This window comes from Heloderma suspectum, chromosome 4 (genome assembly GCF_057233095.1).
Source record: "Heloderma suspectum isolate Gila_16-S chromosome 4, 16-S_ref, whole genome shotgun sequence".
Taxonomy (NCBI): domain Eukaryota; kingdom Metazoa; phylum Chordata; class Lepidosauria; order Squamata; family Helodermatidae; genus Heloderma; species Heloderma suspectum.
In genome coordinates, this window is record NC_139461.1 from 13,180,317 (window position 1) to 13,199,298 (window position 18,982).

General features: G+C 41.8%; 1 protein-coding gene across 7 annotated transcripts in view; it reads left to right on the forward strand.

Annotated features, from left to right (window-relative positions):
* The window catches only part of TRAPPC9 (trafficking protein particle complex subunit 9), a 579,153-nt gene that overhangs the window by 451,363 nt on the left and 108,808 nt on the right, over window positions 1–18,982 (forward strand). The window contains exon 22 of one of the 7 annotated variants that reach the window (XM_084848698.1): window positions 1–18,982. This exon is cut by the window's left edge and continues 21,860 nt beyond it; it is cut by the window's right edge and continues 16,838 nt beyond it. The exons of the other annotated variants lie outside the window; for them this stretch is intronic. The gene's annotated coding sequence lies outside the window, so the exon portion shown is untranslated. 7 annotated transcript variants of the gene reach the window in all.

Below are 18,982 nucleotides of genomic sequence, written 5' to 3' on the forward strand. Positions count from 1 at the left end.
TTAGGTAGGGCAGGTAGAGCTGTGCAGATCAGGTGGGTGAGTTTGGAGCACTACCACTTCAGGTGTGTTCTATTATTATTACTACTACTACCCAAAATAGTCCTATTCTAATTACAAGCTCCCATTCTTTAAATGAAAGCATTTCAGCCACAAATTTAAAAACCTGCCTTTCTAACTTCAAGGCTAGACTATGGCAATGCAATTTGAGAGCTTCAGCCTGATGAACAGCACCAATGTTTTAATGTTTGCACTGGCTCCCTATTGTCTTCTGGGCATGATTCTGGATTGAAAGATCTAAAGGGATTCTTCCCCAGTTATCCCATCATGATCAACTGAACATATATTATATTGTTATAGTTTTGTTCCTGTTGTAAGCTGTCCTGAAATCTTGGAGTATGAAGGGTGGTGTAAAAATACTGTAAATATTTCCTCTTCCCTCCCCATTCCTTTTGTAACTTGTCTATTAGATTGAGAACCTGCAAGCAAGGCAGTCTTGGGGGTTTTTTAATGTCTGTACAGTGCTTAGAAAATATCAGGCACTTTATAAGTGATAGACAGCAGCATCAGCCACAACAACCATATGAAGGTGTCTGAGTGAGAACTGTCTTCTCCAACTAGCAGCAGCTCACCACAGTTTTGCACAGAAGTCTTTACCAGCCCTGTTTTTTTCTGTCTTATATCTGGAGATGCCAGGGACTGAACTTAGGATCTTCTGCAATGCATTTACCCCTGCTGGTCCCTTCACTAGCAACAGTGAGATTTTCTTAGTGGTTGCAATGAACTTGCTGGAGCCCTAACCTAAAAATCTTTTGGAAGTGGCACATTTTGTTTTGTTAACTGGATTCACTTCTGATTTTTTAATGGGTGGGAGTTTTTAGTGTATATTCTTGTGCTGTCCAGCTGTATTGGAAGCCTCTTATGTTTTTAAATAGCAGACTGACCCAAGTTAAAGGAATGGAGTTGACTAGCAATCCGAACAAATAAATTGCTACACTGTTTTTTGTTTCCATCACCGAGATTATTAATGCCAATGTCTATTATCCTTCCCTCTCTTAAATGCAGCAGAGAATGCATCAGTTTCAATTTAAGCACATCAGCACAAACAGTTAAGCTGTCAATCCATATTTCCCTTCCTGTTAATTTTGAACAGAAACAATCTATTACTGAAATATTTGTAATAATAAATAAAGGCAGCTGAAAATATGGTTATATCTTTCCCCTTTATGTTGCCTAAGCTTGAGGATGCCTCACTTCTTAAAATGAAATGTATATTTCAAGGAAAATGATTGATGTCTCACACAATCCATTTAAGGGTAAATTTTAGTTTTTCCTGCATATCTGCTGTGAGTTAGGAAGCTGGTAGTTGTTTTTAATTTTGCATACCCCTCTAGAATAACGTATGAATAGTAATCACATTACAACTGATGAGTAAACTTCATACAAAAAAATGCATCTGTTCTAAATGTGGTCTGTAATTGGTAGTATTGCAAAGTGCAGGGAAAGAAAAAAAACAGGAGAAAACCTAATAATTCATAATGTTAAGAATCAGCATCTGCAGTATTTCTTTGGCCTGTTAAGCCTGTTTTAATCATTAAGGGGTTGCTTGTTATTATCCTTTCTCTCCTCAGTAGTTCTGGTGCTCACTTAAGCAGGAATCCAGTATTCCAAACCTCATTCTGCAAGAAGTGTCAATTGCTATTTAGGGATATCCGGGTTATGTCCCTATTGCACTCCACTGTTTTATCTGTTCCTACAGATTCCCCGCCCACCCCACCCGGGGATACAGGGTGAAACCATTCACTGCGCTCCAGTGAGCTGTTTTAGGCATTACTGAGGGCTTGGGCGTGCCCAGTGGTATTTGTATTTTGAATAGCATATTCCCCCCACCCACACCAAATGTTGTATCACGATCCACTCTTGAAAGTCAGCTCAGTTTCAAAAGTGATTTGTTGTGTGATGGTGTGTTTTGCTATTCAAGAAATAGAAGCTTCAAACCCTAAGGGGTTCATGGAACTCATTGCTTGATTCTTCAGTTCCAAACCAGTTTTCTGGGTCAGGACTATTGCCCCAATCCAGCAAAGGAGATTAGTGCATGTAGACAGGCTTTTGTGCATGTATTAATTGTTGGATTAGAAACTGCAGGTGTAAGTTGGGTGTGTGCCTGAATGAACACCTGAGTATGGATGCTGTAGGCCAACCCTCCATTGCTTTCTGTCAGATGTGCATTTGGATGGTCATCCCATCCAAACTGCTTCACAACTTGCCAGATATACCTTTCTTATGTGCAACTATAGCTGGGTTGGGGTTTGCAGCAAAGGGACGGTTCCGAACTGGTTAGTATGTACCCAATTGGCACTTAATTATTTTCTATAAGCTGATTTTGCCTAGGAAGAGATTCTGTCCTGCATCAGACAGGCAACCACCTATTACATGTTCTGTTGTTTCTGTCTGATTTAATATTTGCATTTTCTACAAGTATCTCTCTGTGATCTTTTCTATACATTTTGATAGTTATTAACAGCAATTAGACTGTCTTGAAAAGTATTCATAAAAGTGATAGTTTCTCCTTTATGTTCCTCTATTGTTAGCTCTTAAACAAATAAGACAACATCCACATTTCTTTTCCTCCAGATATTTCTCTGCAGGTCTGCAGGTTTCTATGATTCAGTGTTTGTCTTCATTCGCCCACCCCCACCCCCACCCCATATATATTGTGTATATACATATACAGAGAGAGCGAGAGATAAAGCGATTTGATATTGAAGCTAGCTTGCAGGATTAATCACTGAGATTTGGAGGAGTGAGGCTTAGATCAGCCTTGACTGCTGCTTGGAGAACTGCGTTATCAGATGCTCTGAAGTTGTTTTGGGCGGGGCAGGGGGCTTGATACCTGAATTTGCAGAGTGCGTTTATATATACTAAGCCTCTACTCATTCTGGTCATAGAATCATAGAATACTAGGGTTGGAAGGGGTCTACAAGGCCATCGAGTCCAACCCCCTGCTCAATGCAGGAATCCAAGTCAGAGCATCCCTGACAGGTGGCTGTCCAGCCTCATCTTGAATGCCTCCAGTGTGGGAGAGCACACCACCTCCCTAGGTCATTGGTTCCATTGTCGTATTGCTCTAACAGTCAGGAAGTTTTTCCTGATGTTCAGCCGGAATCTGGCTTCCTGTCACTGGAGCCCATTATTCCGTGTCCTGCACTCTGGGATGATCAAGAAGAGATCCTGGCCTGGGATGTATAGTCTTTCCTCAAAGGCTTTTGGATGAACTTTATCACAAATGTGCAGGTTAATCAATCATGCTAATTCAGATAGGCTTTATCACTTACTTTAAACATGGAGCAGTTCTGGGCTTGGGCTGTCTGGGTATTAATTGCATTAATTTTATTCTTAAAATTGGTAAAATTAATGCAATTAATGTAAGCTCCGTTTCTGGTTTTTTAAAGCATCTCTGTCAATAGAGATGATGGTAAAAGTAGTTTAAACTTGTGTCAGCTAGATTGTTGTTTATTTTTTATTTTATTACTTATTTATTTAAAATATTCATAGGCTGCCATTCAGGGCATGAGCCCTCCCAAGGTGGTGTAGAACAATAAAATGCATATACTAAAATTTATAATAAAACCCAATGTAGTAATAAAAGCAGCAAAAGTTCCACAAAACAACGAACATCGGGAAAAGACCTAGCCTATAACAAAATTGCAGCTATAACCAGTCTGATAAAACATAATCAAGGAAGGCCAAAATAAAGAAATACTTCAGGGCCTTCATAAAAGCCCGCAATGATTGGGCCTGATGGGCCCCTGATGGCAACTTATTCCAAAAAGAAACGGCCCTCACATGTGGTCACCCACCTGACTGCTCTCACAGGTGGGCAATTGTGAAGAATCTCTCTTGCTGATCTTAAAGTGCAGGCAGGCTGATATGGGTGAAGGTGTTCCTTCAAGTAATTTGGTCCCAAACCACTGAAGGCTTTAAAGGTCAAAACCAGCAATTTAAATTGGGCTCAGAAGCATATTGGTAACCAGTACAGCTGGTGCAGTATAGGCATTAGGTGGTCCAATTGTCTTACCCCAACCAGCACTCAGGCAGCTGCATTCTGCACCAGCTGAAGTTTTCTGGACTGTCTTCAAAGACAACCCCCCACACAGCACATTACAGTAGTAGCCTGGGCGTCCCTAGGGCATGGATAACTGAGGCAAGGTCCATCCTCTCCAGATAGGGCTGCAGATGGCATACTGGCCTCAGCTAGTAAAATGCACTCCTGGGCGCTGCAGCCACCTGGGCTTCTCCAGTTAGCGCAGAGTCCAGGAGGACTCCCAGAGTGCACACTTGGTCTTTTATGGGGAGTGCAACCCCATCTAAGACCAGTTGTAAACCTCCATCCATAGTAGTCGATTTCCCAACCCACAGTACCTCCATCTTGTCTGGACTAAGTTTCACCTGTTCTGACTGATTCTCAGGTACTGGTAGGTAGAGAGTACAGGAGCCACGAGTTCTGTTTACAAGAGGTTTATGCTGCAGAGGACCTTCGCTTTTATTTTTAATCATGTAGAGTGTTGCACCTTTATTGGCGCTAAATGGACTTGCTTAAAATGGTTAAATGGTTCATCTTGTTGTTTGCCTCCATGGGTGCTTAGTCCATATGATCACTGAATAACCTGCTTTTTGAAACCTGGTGGATATGGCAGCCTTGGTTGCTGCAGGCTCGTTACAAGTGCAGAGCCAAAAATACATCTGGCTGCACCACCACCAAGGCTGTGATCCTACCTGGATAGTGGATAGCATCAAGGAAGTCCATCAGTGGGATGAGGTATCTTCAGGGTAATTAAAAGAGGAAGCTGTGATAGCTCAACATTTCTCAGAACGCAGTATGGCCAGCCAGGCTTTCTGCTCTAGAAAACAGGCAGAACAATGATACCTGGTTAATGACCAGAAAATTGGGTTGCATGGCTCTGCATAGTGTTGTGTTGATCTTGAGGACCAATGCACCCTAGGGTAAGGCGATGCCTTCAAAAGGTAAGCATGCCAGAAAGGAGGAAGAGAGGCAGCCACCTACTCTGTCTCCAGGAGTATGAATTCCGTGCAGTCAGAAGCATAACAGTAGATGTTTAGCAAGACTTCGCTAAGTGGAAGTCTCTTATCTGGTCTGTTCCATGATTTGAGAGCCAGTGTGGTGCAGTCATAAGAATGTTGGACTGGGACTTGGGAGTCCCGGGTTCTAGTCCCCATTTGGCTCACTGGGTGACTTTGGGCCAGTCACTCACTCTCAGCCTAACCGCCCTCACAGGGTTGTTGTGAGGATAAAATGGAGAGGAGGAGGACCATGTAAGCCACCGTGGGTTCCTTGCAAGAGGACAAAAGATGGGATATTTTATGATGACGATGTAAAACTTGTTTAAAGACCAGAATGAGAGGGACAACAGCGCTGGGTCTGAGCACCCAAGGCATAAAAACTAACTTCTAAGGCACATAAGGCCTGGGAGTTCTGCACAGTGGAAGATTAATAAAGATTTATAGGACACTGGGAATCAGCTTAGGGAAAGCCAAGGGAGGGAAGAGACACTGCAGGCCATCTTCATTTGCTCATCTGTGGAAACTGAGAGCTTTCTTGACTCCACCATTTGAAAAATCCTCTGAAGGAAGAGAACAAAGAAGGAAGAGAACAAAGAAGGAAGAGGTTGGTGAAATTAGCCTTAGAGGTTTGGACTTGGTTGGTTCGGAAGAGATGGAGGGCTCTCAAAGAGAATTTCCTCGGCATCACCTCAGCGTCAGAGAATCCAAGGGTCTTTCTTTCGAATCAGAAGGAGACATGGCTGAGTAGAACCAAGTCCGGAATGGCCCAGCCAAGAGGTATCTGTGAGAATCGTGCTGATAGCACAGTCCTAGTTACTATTGCCTTGATTAAGATAAAAAAGAGAAGTGAAAATCTGCCTCCTGCCCGACATTCAGGGCCATCTGAATGCCTCAAAAGTAATGTCTAGGGATGGTAGGCTTGGTAATCTGAAAGTTTCACCCTTACATAGTACCATAGTTATGTCATCATTTCAGGACTGTTGAGTCTCGAAGACAGAAGAAAGTGGTGAGAGTAGTAGGGTTCTTGTTTTCTCCTCTTGGTCTTAGAAAAGATAGCATTTTCTTTTTTCCTAAGCTGTTTTCTTAGGGTCCATGATACCTAGAAAAAGCAGGATGAGTGTGGTTAGACAACAGTCAGCAGCAATTTTGGGGAGAGGGTGGGGTAATTTCCCATGCTCACCAGGGGGAGTTCAGATCTCATCTGTCTGCCAAGGCAAGAACAGCTAACAAGGCAAAGTTCATTCCCAAATGTAGTAATACGAAATGATAGGATTCAATTTTAAGCTTTCACTATACTGGGGTGGAGCCAAGACTCCAGCCTCAGGCTGCTCCGGTAGTTACCTTCAGTGTCCTGTGTTGCTTGTCCCTAAACAAACAATTTGAGTCTACAAAAAGTGAGCAAGCTCTTGCTGTTTTTCAGAGTAAGGAACTTAACACTAAAGAGTCCATAAATAGCAAACACTAGAGCCCTCATCAGGCATTCAGTTTTAAAAGGGAGCTGGTGATGTGCCCTCTGGCCCTGACTGCTCCATTCCTGACTGCCCTGTGTTGACAGGGAAGGTCTGTATTGAAAGTGTAAGAATGTTCCACGGAACACGGAATGTGATCCCTGCCTGTTTGGACCAGGTAACCTGCCTCTGCCTCAGTTCAAATGACAGCCAATTCCCCCCCCCCCCCGTCTCAGAACATGCTGAGGCTGAGGATATGCATATATTTCTAAAATCTGCTTGTTTTTCTTTATTTCAGTGACATAGACTTAGGAGGTCAGCATCAGAAGAGGTGCCTATAATAATTTGCCTTCAGTTTATAACAAATCATGGTTATCTGTATTGGCCAAAATGTCTGGCAGTATTCTTATTTCTGGCAAAGGAGAGGCTTTGAAAAGATTGGGTCACAAATTCCCAGGAAGCAGCTTTCTTAAGATTCACAATTCTCTTCTGCAGTAAACATGACTAATTGCTGGGAAGCATTTGTATAAAAGTCAATTTTGGGGGAAGAAATACTTGACTAAATTGGACATTGTGGTTATTAGGGAGTCATGCAGGCTACACTTAACAAATCTTTATAATGAACAGTAGCTAAATGTGTCTAGGAAAAATATGAATTGAGATGATACCAGAAACAAAGTATGTCTCTAAAGCCAAACCAATAATTTATTAATATTATTATGCCTTATAGTAAATGTGCCATTTATAGGAACAATATTTGATTTCAATTGAACTCTATTGAGATGGGGGAGGGGGCATTTTCAAGGTCTTGAATTACTTGGTTGGCTTTGAGCTTTCATTCTCATTCTCCTTCCATACCCTACCAAGGAAACTTTCATTAATGGGAGGTTGTTAGTGCTCCATGGAAGAACTCTGTAAATATCTATTTCTGCAATAGTAGACAGCAGGAGAAGGTCATATGGGATGTCCTTTCCCATTGAATGAGGGTGTAGGTAGGTATCAGTTCTTCTTGGTCTCTGCACCTGCCTAAAGCAAAGTTTGGGACATTCTAGGACTGAGCAAGGCTTTGGCGGGACACCCCATCCCCCACTGCTCATGCCCAGGGCATGGCTTCTGTTGTGTGACTGCACAAATGAGCACTCAAGGACCCACAGTTACAGGTAAGCAACTGTGTTTTTCCAAAGGCCCCCCCTTTCATTTGATTGAACATAAAAACATAGGAGGGTGCCTTATACTGAGTCAGGCCCTTGGTCCATCAAGCCCAGTATTGTCAACACTGACGGGCAGCAGCGGCTCTCCAGGGTTTCAAGCAGGTGTTTTTCCAGCCCTACCTGGAGAAGCTGGGGATTGAACCTTGGACCTTCTGCATGCAAAGCATGTGCTCTGCCACTGAGATACAGCCCCTTTGGGCTGTGTAAGTTCCTCGGTCTCATGGCTCTGTGCATCTTTATCTCCACGTATTAGTTGCTTCATTTAGGGCGCTTCATTTAATGCCGCCGCTTGACTGTTACCCATTTAAATGGCTCATTCTTTAAACCTATTTAATTCTTTATCTAATTGATTAATGCAACAAGCTCATAAGTATTATCTTATTTCCAGCACATTAGCAATCAGAGGCTCAGGGCCAGCCCCATAGTCTAATTGATGTGTAGCTGAGTTTTGCTTTTCAAGGCCGTCCAAAATAAGGAGCCAGAGGCAAAGTGCTCCTTTCCTGCAGAGACAGAGTTTTTCACATTGCCCCCTAATGATTTCTCTTGTGGCCAGCCAGCACTTGTCTCCACAGAAGGGCATTTAATTGGAAATATATCCAATGAAATTGACGGTTTTTCACAGATCCAGAGGTAATAGACAATAAATTGGGGTCTTTAATATCAACCTTTTACAGGAAACCAACAAGAAATATTGTTTAAAAACCTGCTGTCTGTGGCTGCTCATGTGCATTTCTCTTATGCAAGTGTAATCTCTGAGCGTTTCTCTTTATATTTTCTCTAAAAAGCTGTAAAAAGAACTTGCTTGAGTTCATTTGATATTTTACATTCATAGCAACGCACTTCATTGTTTTACCAGGTCATCAAGTATCGGTTGCTGGTAATGTTATTTTATAAAGACAATATTGCCTCAAAACTGCAAGGTATCTTGGCAGTGTTTTATCAAGAACATATTAGTGATTTAAACATGATGTTGGTTGAATTTTAGGATTGGAGCAGGGCTGACTTGTTCTTTCTGTTAAGAAAGTTAAGCTGTTAGGATGTCTCATGACACTATTAAACTTAGGAGCCTTATTTGGCAACTTAAATCACTTGATCCCTTCCGGTTTTCTTTGGTGCAGTACTGAAAGGAATGTTCACCATAATTCCCATTACTCCTGCTTAGTCCTCCAGATCAACATGTTCTCATTATCTACATCAGGGGAGGGCAACCTCTGGCCTGTGAGCCTAATCCACCTGTGGAGGGCTTAGCATCCTCCGGGTGCCCTGCCCTGCCCTGCCCTGCCCTCCCCAACCCCCACCCCCGCAGGGATTCCCCTGCACCAGTTCCTGTGCCACTCGCACCACGAGAAGGAGCAGCCTGACTCAGGGCTTGCAGAAGTCGGCTCCTGCAAACTCTGGCCGAGTCCCTTCCTGCACCATTCATGCCTTGATTGGGACGTGTGTGGTGCAGGAAGGAGCAGGAGCTTGCAGGAGTCAGCTCGTGCAATCCCCAGCCAAGTCCCTTCCCACACCGTTCACATCCTGGGAAGGAGCAGCCTGATTCAGCTGAAGCTGGCAGGAATTGGCTGCTGCAAATCCTGGCTGAGTCTCTTCCCTGATTGGGATGCACATGTGGGAAGGAGCAGTCCGATTTGACTGGGGGAACCTTCCTCCATGCAGAGAGAGGCACAGAGAAAAAATAAATGATTTTTTAAAAGTGGGTGGTGTAGTATGGATGACATTGTGGGAACAGAAGGGCTTTGGGGATGAGGCCTTGCCCCTTGACATCATCTAGCCTTCTGGCTTGGTCCAGGGGTGGGGGGTAATCTGCCCCCCCCCGAAAGTTGTTGCCCTCACCTGATCTACATGGAAGTCTATCTTGCTGCATACTACTACTTGACATAAATTAAGGGTGTTCTCTTTCTCGGTCTTTTTTGTTTAGTTGGCCAAACACAGCTAAAAAAAACCTTTGTAAGATAATCTTTATAAAAACAAAATTTACTGTAGGGAAGAAGTTGAGCAAAACCATCAGGATCTCATGCATTGTTTTTCAAATGTGGCATCTACCTTAGTGGCATAATGAAAGCCTATTATGTCAATGTATGTCAACATCTTCCTGCCACAGAAATTAATGTACTAGTAAAAAAAAATGGAAAGGGGAAGTTTTGTGTAGCGAGAGAGATTGGAAGCGAAGACTCTGACATATGTTGTGACAATAGGAAGGAAATTGAAGGAAATGCCAATGACAGCTCACTCATGGTCATTCTGTTCTCTGTTACTGTTCCAATCCAAAGCTGTGTCTATACTTGGTACAAACACTCAATTCCTACATGCTGACGCTTCCTCATTCATTTCATCATCAGGAATATTCACAGTGGAGTGGGAATTCAGAGCTAACGTTGACATTGAAGTGACTCTTTATGCACAAGGGAGCTTCATTTCTGCACCACAGCTTCCGCTCTTGGAAGGAGCACTAGGAAAGGGTAGAGTTGGAAAAAGTGCAGAAAGGGCAGCTAAAATGATCAAGGGGCTGGAGCAACTCTCCTGTGAGGAAAGGTTACAATGTTTGGGACTGTTTAGCTTAGAAAAGGGATGAGTGAGGGAAGACATGACAGAGGGGTATAAAATTATGCAAGGTGTGAAAAAAGTGGATAGGGAGACATTTTTCTCCCTCTCTCATAATACTAGAGCCTGGGGTCATCCCATTAAGCTGATTGGTGGGAGGTTCAGGACAGATCAAAGGAAGGACTTCTTCACACTGTGCATAGTTAAATCATGGAATTTGCTGCCACGAGATGCAGTGATGGCCACCAATTTGGATGGCTTTAAAAGGGGGTTTGATAAATACGTGGAGGAGAAGGCTATCAATGGCTACTACATCCAGTATCAGAGACCGTATGCCTATGTACACCAGTTGCTGGGAAATACGAGTGGGAGGATGCTATTTCACTCATGTCCTACTTGTGAGTTTTCCACAGGCTGTTGGTTAGCCACTGTGTGAACAGAATGTTGGACTAGTTGGACTCTTGATCTGATCCAGCAGGGCTGATGTGATGTTCTTATGTCTTAGAGATTAGCGAGCTTCCCATAGTTGGATTTGATTGGGTAAAAGTGGGGAGCACTCAGAAAAACACACACACACCCGTAAGTGTTCTAAATGTGCTCATAATTGCCACTGCCCCTGTGAGTCCCCAAACCTCTTTACCTAATGGCTGTGGTTGGGGGCCTCATACTGCTGCTGTGTCAGCTCTGGCAGCATGTTCTCACACTCTTCCCCTCCCCCTTGCTTTTCTTTTCTACCCCCTCCAGTTCTACAACAGCAGAGGGGAGGGGGAAGTTTGGTCTCTCTCCCTCCTCATCCTCCCCCTTTCATTCCTGGCATGTGAAGCATTGCTAGGGCACATTGCATTGCAGTTTTCCTAGGGTGTCTGATAGATGTCAGGATGTCCTGCAAAAAATACATTTCCAAGGGCTACCTGCACAATACAGTGTTTCACATGCTAGGGAAGACGGAGAGAGATTGCTAAGGTGGGAATGAGACCTGCCTTTGCCTACCTTGCTACAGACAGTGGAGGAGCAGCAGCAGCTGAGTGGGCGGGAGGAATTATTTTCGTGCTTGGATTAAAAATCAAACTGTCAAAGAACCCATGCACCGTAATACTCACCCTTGTATTGAAGGTGAGCATTACTAGCTGCCAGAGTTTATATTCTGATCATAAAATTTATGAGCTTCAGCAGCATCTATAATAGGAGAGTTTTAAAGAAATACTCCAAGGGTGCTTTCATGCCTAATATATCTCAATTGTTTTTTCATGACTATGCATCGTAGTATGCATTTTTGAGAATATTATGATTCAGGAAATAACTGGATGGTGGTGGTTGGTTTTACATGTTTTGCTTTACTACTGTGGAGTGGTATTTATATCTGATCAGATTTTCGAAAATATATGGCCAAACACTTACTCTGATTGTGGAGGAGTGGGTAGACGTGCCAAATAATACAGCTCCTGGTGGCCTCATCTCACATATTCTTTCAGATATAGTTTATCTGAAAGACAGAACTTTTCTGTGAGGCAATCTGCTGTCTTACTACCACTAGATAAGCAAAACTAGGGATGTATGAGAAATTAGTTTCAATTTGTTTTTGATCAGGACTTACCCAGTTTGTACCTTCTGGGCCAAACATGGACTCAGATGCAATCTGCAGTTGAATTCCTTACATTTCTGAGCTTGCAATGTGATTTGTGGCCCAAAAGATTGCTTTTCCAGAGCATGCATGCATTTGAAAAATGCACATTAAAAATGCATATTTCCGGAAAATGCGCAGGAAAAATGCATACTTCTGAAAAATGCACACAAATATGCTTTAATCAGTGGGAGAAGAATGCATACATTTCACAGATGTGCACATTTGGAAAAATACACACGGATTTTCATGCAACCCCGCCCACCCAAGCTCGCATTCTGATATCAACTTGGGTTAGAATGAGCTCCTAGATGGAATTTGGAATTCTTCAACGAGCTCAGGTTTTGCTGATTGGCACATCCCTAAGCAAAACAGTTAATAAATGGATGGCTTCAGTACCACACAAGTTTGCTTCTGCTCTTCAGAGAGCCAAAATGGAACCTCCTTTGAAAATAAAGACATCTTTGGAGCCCTTTGTCTAGTTGTAGATAGAAATGATCACCCTAGTAAAAAGCTCTGTGGAGCATTGATGTCTCCTGGAGCTCCAGAACATCATAGGCTACCTCATTTGCTTTAGTGCACATTGGAGATGCATATGCCTAGGTGTTCCCTACCATTCAAGTGAATGAGGCAGCCTGTGAAGTCTCTCGCTTACTGGACATTCCTACTGCTACGGTCTTCCTATGTACACTTACCCGGTAGTACCCCCACTGAATAAAGTGAGACTTATCTTTGAGTATACATGTCTAGGATTTGGAAGGAATTTGGTTTAACTGTGAACACAGTTGAAGTACCATGAACAGTTCTGGTCACTGCATCTCAAAAAGAATATTGCAGAACTGGAAAAGGTGCAGAAAAGGGCAACGAAAATTATCAAGAGGCTGGAGCAACTCCCCTATGAGGAAAGGTTACAGTGTTTGAGGTTTTTTAGCTTAGAAAAAGAGTGAGGTGATAGAGGTGTATAAAATTATGCATGGAGTGGAGAAACTGGATAGGTAGACATTTTTCTTCCTCTCATAATATTAGAACCAAGGGTCATTCCATGAAGCTGCTTGGTGGGAGATTCAGGACAGATAAAAGGAAGGACTTCTTCATACACTGCATAGTTAAATTATGGAATTTTCTACCACAAAATTTAGTGATGGCTGCCAATGTGAACAGTTTTAAAAGGGCATTTGGACAACTTTATAAGCTATCAATGGCTACTAATCATGATGGCTGTATCTTACCTCTGGATCTTACTGATCATGAGAGCCATACAGAGGCATATGGCTCTCAATACCACTTTCTGGAGAACAAGAGTGGAAGGGTGTTTTTATACTCATGGCCTGCTTGTGGGCTTCCCAACTAAATGCTGGACAAGATAGGCCTTTAGTTTGATCTGGCATGGCTCTTCTTATGTTCTAATGCAGATTAGTTGCTTCCCATAATAACTGGCTAATCAGTGTGTCATGCAGCGGGTGGGAGTGGAGGGACACAGATGGGTTTGTTTAGCTTTTCTCCATGCTGTTTATTGTGGAAGTGGAGATTCTCTCATTCTTGTTAATGATCACTGGGATTTTCCCCTGCTGAGTATGTGTGAGGTACTCCAGATTAAGTAAGTGCCCAAGCAGAATGCTCAATTCCCATAAAGTTTAATGGTCTCAGAAAATCCTGTTGGATACCCTACTGGGAGGAGTCAAGTGACCAGTCCACATAGATTGGCTGAGAAAGATAATTCCAAATCAACTTTGGCATCAGTTGTTTCTGACCAACGTTAATCCTGCTTGGGTTAACGTTCATTTTTTGCTTCGTGAAGTTGCTAATACCTAATTATGTAGGTATGCCTTCAGGGCTGCTGAAGACAAGCAACTAAGGATACCTACTCATCAGTCTGCATCCAGCCTGGGTCTTGGACATAGCAGAACAGTGAGGTGTGAGCTGGGGTTAATCCTGGATAGGCTTACCTGATAGTGTGGCCGTTATTTTTGCATTGGTCCTGTCCTATTTTATGAACATATGTTTGCCAAATTGTCATGGGTAAAAACTTGTTTCTGATGTCAAATATCAGTGTTTTTTGAAATAATTATATGCATTTTTGGTTTGTTTGTTTCCAGCTGAGGGGAGGATTACATTGACACAATGCAGTGAGAAGGAAAGGAAAGCCTCAAAGGAACATTCAGTCTCTAGGCCTCTGAGTCTTAAAAAGAGCCTGTCTACCACCATCTCCTAATCTTCTTGGCCTTTTACTGCTAATTTCTTAATAAAAATTGTGCCTGGCATGCCTTCCAGTTCCACTCACTTTTAAGGAAATTTTAGCTGTCATTCTAGCCCCATTAACCCCTTTTTGTTCAAACTTCAGACTCCTTTTCAGCCATCCAATAGTGATCTTATAATAATATTTTATTGATTGATTTCATTTCTATACCGCCCAATAGCTGAAGCTCTTTTGGCGGTTCACAGAAATTAAAACCACAAAGCGCAGCATAAAACAATATAAAATGTGAAAGTTTAAAAACACAATTTTAAGCAAACACAATATGTTTGCAGAGGTAAACATGCATTTGGATTGGAATCCTGCAATTGGGAAGTAGCTCAGGGTATCTCAAGCCACCTGTTGATGCTGCTATTTTTAATTATAGCTGTTTATTAGTTGCATATTGTGTTTTTTTTAATAGTAGTTTGATTGTTTGGTCATAAAAATTATTTAAAATGAAATACTGAGAATTCAAAATGTTTTTCTTAAGGAGCGCTGCCCTTTTAAAAATTCCCAATTTTGTTTAATTATTTCAAGGATGCTGTTAATGTAACAGATTCATGGCACACTGAAAATTTATGCCTACCGCACCTTATTTGGAACAGCACTTCAAAGGGCCCTACATTGGTTTCTGGAAGATATAATCAGCTCTTTTTTATTTTGAAGTCTTTACTTTTTATAGCACTAATGTAATCTGTCTTGTCTGTTCCAGTTAGCGAGTGTACAAGGGCTTCTTACTCTGAGGAAGAGAAGCTGTAGCTGAAACATGTTTTTGTTTTGTTTTTATAAATGGAAGTGGCTGATGTCTCTAGGATTGATGATAGCTTGGTTTGTTTTTCCCAATCTTTCTTTTAGCAATTAAAGATCATGCTTTCTTGTTTTGAAGCCCCACTTTAGAATTTAAAAGAAAAAAAAAATGATTACCCATTTTATTAGATTGTGATTATATTAAACAATGAATGGAAAAACAAGAACCATCAAAATATAGTTTTGTTTAATTTTGGTTAAGTAAGACAAAACAACTTTCTGGAGGAGCCTGAGGGATCCATGGAGACTGGTATTATTCTTTCTGTATTGAAAGGGTTTACTGGGATAGGATGATTTGGAAGGGATCCCCTCAGTTGTCTAGTCTTAACCCTCGTACCTAAGATAGGTTATCTAAAATGTAAAGCATATCTAACAAATCTGTCCTTCCTTCCTTCCTTCCTTCCTTCCTTCCTTCCTTCCTTCCTTCCTAACTTACAGTAAGGGGATAAAAACACACAGTCTCCCTAGGAACCATGCATGGGTGTTGAACTTCTTTCTTAGTTCTTACCAAAATCTGATGTTCCAAATGGAAATCTTAACTGCCTAAAAATGTGTTGAGCCAGAATGTGGTAGAGGTGTGCACTCTCTATGGATTCTTTTCCTCACTGAAGAAAGAACAGCTGCAGGATACTGGCTAGGCCAGCCTTGGTAGCCTTAGACAAGGCACCATTCTGTAAATTTCATCCCCACCTGCATTCGTCGTATGGGAATACTACCCTCCCTTACTGGGCTGTTTTAAGGGTTTCTGTGGCAATATGTGTAAAGTGCTTTGAACACTGACTTGTCTTATATAGATGCTTCTTTGTTGTCATGAAAAAGAGCTTCACACCAATTTGAGATTTTCTAGGGGCACATTCTTTCTAGTGTTGTGAAACTGGATCAGAACAGTTAGCTTATGTTTTGTGTGGGAGGGTGCTATTGCATTCATGTGCTTGTGTGGGCTTCTCATAGGCATCCAGTAGACCACTGTGGGAACAGAATCCTGGGCTAATAGGCTTTGGTCTGATCCAGCACAGATTTTCTTATGTTAATGTTAGAGAGACAAGGCCATTTTTCATGACTGCTTTTTAAGGGTGCATTTGCAAAAAATGGCTTCCCAGTTCTAGCATAGTGAAATGGTCATAATTCAACCATTTTTTAAAAATGCAGCCCCTTATTCCCTAAGTTTCCTGGGATGTGCTGAACTGTGATTTCACTACATCAGAATGTTCAGAAGGCAAGCTTAGCTGTGCCACAAGTGAGAGTACTATGTTTACTTATTGTCAGTTCAACATGTGGGAAATAGTTGTATAACTTGACTGTCATTTGAACCCTACCACTGCAGTTCAGTAAATTGCTGTGGTAGTCGAGCATCAATTTCACTCTCAGGACAAATGATATCTGGGAACTGGGGTTGTGTTAATGGCTGGTGGGGGGAGTGGTGAACTATGAACTTGAACTAAGTTCAAGTTTCACTGCATCCATGTACCCATGGGGCCTTAGGCAAGCCACTGTGTCACAGGTTCAGTCAACATCTACAATATGGAGATGATAACGTTGACTTACCTTACCAGATTACTGAGGTTATGTATTTGAAGCAGTCTGAATACTCTGAAAGCGCAATATAAATGTCAGGTAGCAGCATTACTAGTATGCTGCAGTTTACAAATGTAACTTCATTATGGCTAATATAATGATGGATCTTGGTTTTCCTTCTCTCCGTCTGGTAACTCAAATGAAACAGGAGATAGAAAAATGCCAGCTCAAACCACTGTTAATGTTTTTGATTTGCATTATTTTATTACTAAAGTTCTTAAAGCCTATACCATCATCTCCTTGACTATGCATAATTGAACTACAGTGTAGTTGCCCAAGGACTGAACTTGTTTGATCTGGAAGCAACCAAATGACAAGATGACAAACCTGAATGTGCAATGTTGCATAATTTGTTTTTCTATCATATTGATGTGAACACCTGCCAGCTTAGACCAAAGCCTTGCACTAGAAGTCATACTTGAGTTGTCCAACTTGAGAGATCATATTTACCTGTTCTTTGTCTCCAATTAAGTCTGGTGTTCTCTCTTTGGATTAAATCCAATATTGCATGAGCAGACTTTCATTTGTGCAACAGGACTTGCCTTCCCTCTCCTCCCCCCTGTGCCACCTTCCAAATTCTAGATGGTTCCCCAGTCCTCCAGGACAGATTTGAGGGGTGTGCAGGGCGCTATAGGGGGAGGGGAAAACCATTCATTCCACCAGCAGTTTCCATTCCACTGACGGATGTAAAGGGTTGGATACAACCCTTTGATCTCAAGCAGGAATTATTTTTGTAGTTGTTCTACCCTATTTAATGTGTGCCTTTTCTTTCTGACTTACTTACTTACAACATTTGTATAGGACTCCACATCTAAACAGATTCCAGAATGGTGAACAACAAGAGATAAAATGAACAAAAGATAAAAAGAATGAAGCATGATATTAAAATTATTCTTTAAATAACAGAGTGCCAATAAAACTGAGGCTGATCAACCAAGGAAGGCTTCCTGGAAAAGAGTTGTTTTCAGGTGGTGCCGAAAACAAAGCAGTGCCTGCCTGACCTCCAGAGGCAAAGAGTTCAATAGGAAGGGAGCCACCACACTGAAGGCCCTTCTCCGAGTGGACTCCAGTCAAGCCATAGGTCCACGTGGAACCACCAGGAGCATGTCCTCCAATGACCTCAGTGATCGGGCAGGTTGGTAAGGGAGAAGGCACTCTCTCAGGTATCCTGGTCCCAAGTTGTTTAGGGCTTTGTACAATAGTACCAAAACCTTAAACCTCTCCTGGTAGCGAATAGACAAGTGCAGTTCCCTCACCAAAGCAATTGCAGGCGGAAAAGGGGCAGATCCTGATAACAGCCAAGCTGCTGCATTCTGCATTAGTCCAGCTTCTGGAGCAGCCTTAAGGGCAGCCCTACATAGGGCTCAAAGAGAGTTACACCAGTAACTGTTAACAGAGGTATAGCAGTGAACATATTAGATTTATTTAGCAGCTTTAATATTTTCCTTGGATCCTTTATGCTTTTTATATACTTGTACAATTTTTTTTTTCTTTTTGCTCCAGTTTTGATGTTGGAATAGGTTTGTTTACTTTGTGCTCGCCAATAGGCTGTTGACTCGGCAAAGCTGAGTTTGTAAGGACTTAAATTGTTTAACTAAAATAAATAAATAAAAGAAAGTGATGGTTTTAAACCCTGAGGTATGGCCTTGAGAGGAAGCTGTAATCTACAGAAACCTAATGGTTTTAATTTTTAAAAAATCAGTGTAACTTTTTATTTGAACACAAGAACAAGCAAGCGGGATTGCTTTTTACTAGTAAAATTGTCTGCACTTTTCCCTTTCTCCTATTTCCTAGAATTTTTCACTACTTCCTTAGAAATATTTTCACGTATAAGGAGCCACTCCAAACTTGCTGTCTATGTTCAGGGGGAAGTAGGATTGAGGCTATTATCTCTGTCAATCTGAAGAATGCAACAGGGATGCACGAGTTGCTTTGGTGTTCCAGGAACTGAAGGTCAAACCCAGGAGCAGAACATAGTTTTTACCCTACCTTGTTAGCAATGATACTTTTTCTGTTGTAAAATCGAAGGTCTTAAATTACATGATTCTTAGTTGGTTTAGCTCATTCCTGTAACTAAAGAATTTTGTCTGTCTATCTATCTATCTATCCATCCATCCATCCATCCATCCATCTATCCATCTATCTGTGTCTACAAAAGACTGTATACAGTTACAATAGGGTTAGTCTAAAATTCAAGCTGCTCCTGGCAAATGCTGTTAACTTCAGGAAATACTTTCTGAAAACTATGTTTTGTTTTGTTTTATATTATCACCTAGTTGTCCTTAGTATTAATCCTTGGTATTAATCAGACACCTGCAAATTACTCACACTTCCAGTTGGGCTCTTCTGTAGCCAGCAGAATTGGCTCTCTTTTTCCATACAATAATTTCATTTTATTTTGCATTGCTGGCTACAGTGTCAAAGTAAATCTTGGGGCTTATAAAGTCCCCTCCAGCAAAAT